Here is a 6,070-nt window from a genome sequence, read left to right as displayed (position 1 = left end):
AGTCGATTCTGGGCAGGAGTTTCCCGATTTCTCCTACAAGCCATGTCGTTCTCCAGCTCTTACTGATTTTGTCCGCTGGTTGTTGCTGCTGTAGTTTCCTGACCATGTCTACCACCAACTTCGAGTCTCCCTCAATTTGGAGTCTCTTGAAATTAGCCTGTAGTGCAATTTCCAGGCCTCGTTTCAAGGCATGTAGTTCGGCTTCGTTATTTGAGGCTTCCCCGCAGTCCATCGCGAAGGTTCGCAGGGTTTTGCCCCTGGCGTCTCTGAAGACTCCCCCAATGCCAGCCTCTCCCGGGTTATGTTTTGTGGTGCCATCGAAATTAAGCTTTATGAATCCCTGCGGGGGATGGCGATACAGGTTGCTTTCAGCCACTTCCCTGATCTGGTCTTTTCTTTTGACACCCCCATTTAACATACTCTGGTTTACCTCAAGTCTTTTCAGGATTGCCTCCTCCATTTGCGACGCCTGCCAGTCTTCGTCCTTCCAGCTTTCCGTTAGGATTGTTTCACGTATGTTCCTGGTGGTTTGTTCCCATATGGCTGCTGGGGATCTGGATTCCGCTTTGAAGATTGCCCCATTCTGTGCTTTCCAGATGTTCCAGAGCAGGAACCCGGCAGAAAGGAGCCATGCACGATTGACCACCAGATTTTGGTAAGGTTTTCTCGGCCAGTTTGCTATGGTGTTTACAATGTTCCGGTAATTTCTGTGGTGGCGCTCAAACAATCTGAAGTGACTTTCCCACAGGGAATTGCTGACTGTGCATCGGTTCATCAAATGTTCCATAGTCTCCTCTTGGGAATTGCAGAGTGCGCAGCGGGATGGACCTTGGCGCCCCTTCCTTTGCATCTGGTCCCAGGTAAGCGCTCTGCCGTGGAGTATAGTCCAAACAAAGAATGAAACTTTCGGCCAGTGTTTGATTTTCCATAGATTTTTCCATTGTTTGGTTTCCGACTGTTGATTTTGATTGACTTTTTGGTAGTAGGCTTCTACTATTGAGAAATTACCTTGAATTCGTTTACCCCATCTAAGAATGTCGGACCCTGTTTTCCTTGCTACTTTACGAGATGCCATCTCTGTGTAATACTCGTTCCATCTGTCAGTTTCTGGGGCCCCTTCCCAATCCTCTTTCTGTTTCCAATTGCGCCAATATCTTTCTTCGCCTGATTTCCAGAAATTGCCGACGATTATTGCCTCAGCCTGGGACGTGAAAGCGTGGATGTTGTGAAAGTTGTCCTTATGGATGAGTCTTTCGCGTTGCTGCCATGATTCCTCCTAGAACCTGGCCTTGTCCCCTACTCGTATTTCCCAAAAACTGTGATTCCTTATTAGGTCTTTGTTGCCCCTCGCCAGGTTCCAGATTGCTGAACCTCTAATCTCTGTCTCACTTCTTAGACTTGCTTCGGGTTCCCCTGCCGCATCGGATTTTATTTCCCATATCTCCTTCCACAGGTCAGGGCCGCCCTGAGTCCATCTCCACCAGGTCTTTGCACCCATGACTTGGTTGAGGACGAAGGGGTCTCGAAGCCCTAAACCGCCATCTTTGGGGAGCCGACATAGCCACTCCCATGAAATTAAGGCCCACTTACTGGACTTTCTGGTGCCCCGCCAGAGGAATTTCTTGAACAAAGCGACCAGCTTTTGGCTTGCTGTCTTTGGGATAGCTTGGCACGAGATCTAGTAAATTGGTATAGCCTGCAGAACAGCTTTCAGAAGGATTAGCCGGCTTGGGGCATTCAACGAGCGAAAGGTCCAGTTTTCCATCTTATTTCGGATTTTTTTGATTAGAAGTTCCCAGTTAGCCGTCCTGTATTGATGCTCATGCAACATAATGCCCAGGTATTTTGACGGGAAGGTTCTGATGTTGAAGCCCAGAGTGCGCGCTAAGAATCTTTGGGCAGCCTGCGGGGTGTTGAAAAAAAACACTTCCGATTTGTCCTTATTAATCTCCGTCCCAGAAGCTTTGCTGAATTCAGATAAAGTTTTGATGACTCTTTGGGCCTCCTTCAGCGTGGCTTGACCATATAGCATCACATCGTCTACGAATTGCTGGTGCGAAACCGGTATATCATTCCCGCAGATTCGAAGGCCCTTTAGCTGATCCCTGGAGACTTGAGCCTTAACCAACCGACCCAGGCCTTCCGCAACTAGGATGAAGAGAAAAGGAGACAGGGGGTCTCCCTGCCTGAGCTCGCGGGAGGGAGTGAAGGCTTCAGTGGGGGTGCCATTTAACAGAATTGACATCACGGGAGTGCCAACCATGGATAAGATCCAGTTTATCCATCTTTGGTCAAATCCATAGGCTTTAAGAATGCCTTCCAGATATCCCCAGCTAAGGCGGTCAAACGCCTTAGCCAAATCAAGTTTGATAAGCATGCCTGGGGTGCGGGAGTTTTTCAAGGAGTGAATCACTTCCTGGGCCACTATGATGCCATCTGTGATCTGCCGCCCTTTGACAAAGCCTGTTTGCTCCGGGGCAATGAGATCCGGCAGGATCGGCTTTAGCCTGTTTACCATGACTGTTGCTAAAATTTTGTAAACAACATTACATAGGGAAATGGGCCTGAAACCCTGCGGTTCCTCCGAGCAGCCATTCTTCGGGATTAGAGCCAGGAAAGTGGCATTCAGGCCCTGGTGCATGCGCTTTGAACACCTGGATTCCTCCACTATGTCTAGCAGGTCATTCCCCATAAAACTCCAGGCCGCCTGGTAAAACTCAATGGTGAAGCCATCAGGACCCGGGGCCTTATTTTTCGGCATTTTGTTAACTACCTCTTCAAGTTCTTCCTTGGTGATTACCCTGAGCAGAGCCAGATTTTGATCTCTGGAAACTTTCTTAGGGATATGATGGCAAACCTTGTCTATGTCCTCAGATCTGTTGGCATTTGGTTCAGTGAGAATGCCTTTGAAGTGTTCCACCAAGAGTTGTTCTATTTCTGTCTGCTGCGTCACTCTGTTTCCCTGACTGTCTTTCAAGGAGAAGATTCTGTTGTGCTGGCGATGACTCAACATTGCTTTATGGAAGAATTTGGAGTTTTTTCCCCCTCTTTTAACCATTGGACCCGAGATTTCTGCTTCCACAGAATTTCCTCCTGCTTTCGCCTTTCTTCCATTTGAGTGATTACCCTGCCTTCCTCCTCAGCCAGCTCTTCATTTCGTCCTTCCGAGATGATTTGCTGCTGTATTCTTTCCAATCTGGACTGGAGTTTGCCTTGCTCCTGCTGAATATTGCCGAATTCTTCCCTGTTCCACTTCTTGATTTTGCTCTTGATTTCTTTGAGTCTGAGCTGAAAAGAGTGCATTTTGCTGCGGCCTTCCTTTCCACTCTTGCTATCCTGCCACCAGCTCCTTACTTTGTCTAGGAAATCAGGAGCTCTAAGCCAGAAGGACTCGAACCGGAAGGGCCTCTTTTTATTCGGATTGTTCAAGGCTATTTCGAGCTTTATTGGCCAGTGGTCGGACCCTATTGAGGGTAGGATAGAGGCTTCGTAGAAGATATCCAGCCCAATTATGTGCTCTGAGATTAAAAATCTGTCCAGTCTTGATGCAATTTGTTTGGTCCCGCCTCTTCTGTTATTCCAGGTGAATTTCCCGTTTATAGTTGGGATATCAACCACCCTTAATTCTGTTTGAACGTCTCTGAATCTTTCCATCTCCGGGTCTTCTCTGCTTATTCCACCTTTTTTCTCTTCTCTAGAAGTGATTAAGTTAAAGTCACCTGCCAGGATCCATCTCTGCTCCTGGTGCATATTTCTGAGCTTTGCCAACTGATTGAGAAACAGGCCTCTATCAGCACGGGTATGGGGCCCGTAGACAGCCGAGATCGCCACCCATTCACTTTGCCCTATGAGCCTGAATCTCCCTGTTAGGATTCTTGGCATTCCTATCCACTAGTCGGTTAGGACTTCTACTGGATTCCAAATAATTGCTATCCCTCCTCCACTCTCTTTGGCATCTATAGTTACATGTTCATCTCTCGGTTTTATTTTATTGAGAATTTCTTCCATCTTCTGACCTGAGATTTTAGTTTCTTGGATAAGCATAATTTGGGGTTTGTCCTTCTTCAGTCTTGCCGCCAGATGTCTCTGTTTTCCTTTGCTGTTTAAGCCTCTAATATTCCAAGATGTCAAAATCATTGGTTAACTTGGGATAGGTTTTGGAATACCGCTGATAGCGGGACCACTCTCCCTGTATTGACTAACATTTCGCCCATGAGTTGGATAGAGTCCTTAAGGTTTTTTCTTCCTCTTTTTTTCCCCCCTTTACCTTGTCCTTGCTGATCAGGTCTGCTTTCCTGTTGGGTCTCTTGGAATTCTTCTGGTGAGGCTTTGCCTTTTCCAAGTTTTGCTTTATATTGCTGGAAGGTTTCCGCATACAACCTCTTTTGTTCTTCCGGAATAAACCTCTCATCCAGGTTCTTCCATTCGTTCAGAAGTTTTCTTAAGACTTCTTCCTCTTGACTTAGATCTTCCCTGCTGGTCTCTTGGTCTGTCTCCATCTGTTCGGCTTGTTCGTCTTGTTCCTTACCTTTCTCTGTTGGCTCGCTCGGGGCTTTCCTTTTTGAGTGGTTTCTTTCGCAGCTCTCACTACTGTCCGACCCCTTATCCTCTTGATTTTCCATGGGTTGGTCTTCCTCTTCATCCTCTACCTGCAGAACTGCAAAGCTGTTTGGTTTCTCTGGGGCTGATTGTTTTTCCTTCCTTCCTTTCTGGGGGGTTTCCTTGTTTACTTTCCTTTTGTTTTTCACCTCTTGGTATTCCTCCTGATCTGTTGGCTCTTTCTTTTTTTGCAGGGGGCTTCTACTTTCTTCTTCCTCCCTTGTTATCGGGCATTCCTTTGCCAGATGTCCATGGACATGGCACCTACGGCACCTAAACGGGATGTGTTCGTAATCTATGTTCTGCTGCCAAACATCTTCATGATATTCAAGTTCTATTGTGTCTGGGATGGGGTTTGCTAGGTTCATATAAACACAGATCCTAGCGTACGAGGTGTATCTTCCTTTCTTCGTGGTTTCTGCTATTTTCACGAAATTGCCTATTGAGTTTCCTATCCCCTCCAAGATTTCTGGGTCCCAGAAGTCTATGGGGAGCCCGAATAAGCGAACCCAGATAGGCGCAACTAGAAAGGTTTCTTTATCAGGGTTGTAGCATTCTTCCCAGAAACGCATGAACAAACCGGCATTGTAATAGAAATACGGGCCATTTTCAAATACCTTTTCCTTATCTTGCAGGTTAAAGAAGATTACCGTGAAGAAGCCTTTCGCTCCCAGCTTGAGCTCGATGTGGCCTTGGGGCTGCCATTTTTGCTGAATCCACTTGGTAAGATCTCTTTCCGACGACCAGACTCCTACGAACTTGCAGATAAGGGCATGATCCCTCATATAGCTTCTGTACTTTTCTAGTTTATTCGCTGGAATCACGAACCTGGGTCTCTCCGCTGCACATGGCAGGCACTTTCCTCTGCGGCCTGTTTGCCAGGAAGTTCCTAGCACTGGTCCTGCGCTCTTCCGTTCCTCTGTCTCCTGGCTACTTTGTCCGTCTCCTGCCACCGTATCCCGATAGGAGGGGATCTCTCCCCTCCTGACATCTTCTGTCATACCTTTGTTGCTTGGTTCTCTGCCAATTTCTGCTGGTCCGGGCTACTGACGGCCTTCTGGCCCTTCCTTCGCGCTGCCCCAAGGGTTTCATCGCCTTGCCGCCATTAGGTTTTTTGTTGTAGAGCTCATTCCCTGATCAAAGTCCGTTTTTTTTCTACAGTAAATTGAAAATATTAATATTTTGAATACATTAAATATAATTTAAATCAATTTAATATTTTTCAATGTATTTTCTAGGTATGGCATGGCATGGCAGAAAATACATTGAAACCTTGTGTTTTATATTAGTAGGGCAAAACTGGAGAGCTCTGCAACAAAAACCCTTATGGCGGCAAGGCGGTAAAACCCTCGGGAGGCACGCAGGGAGAGGCTAGGGATAGGAACCAGATCGAACCCGCAGGAAACAACAGAGAGCTAATAGACAAAAGGCATGACAAAAGATGTCAGGAGGGGAGAGATCCCCTCCTATC

This window comes from Pinus tabuliformis, chromosome 6 (genome assembly GCF_031772625.1).
Source record: "Pinus tabuliformis cultivar Carrire ecotype Pingquan chromosome 6, CPIR1, whole genome shotgun sequence".
Taxonomy (NCBI): Eukaryota; Viridiplantae; Streptophyta; class Pinopsida; order Pinales; family Pinaceae; genus Pinus; species Pinus tabuliformis.
Note: the sequence above shows the minus strand (reverse complement) of the source record.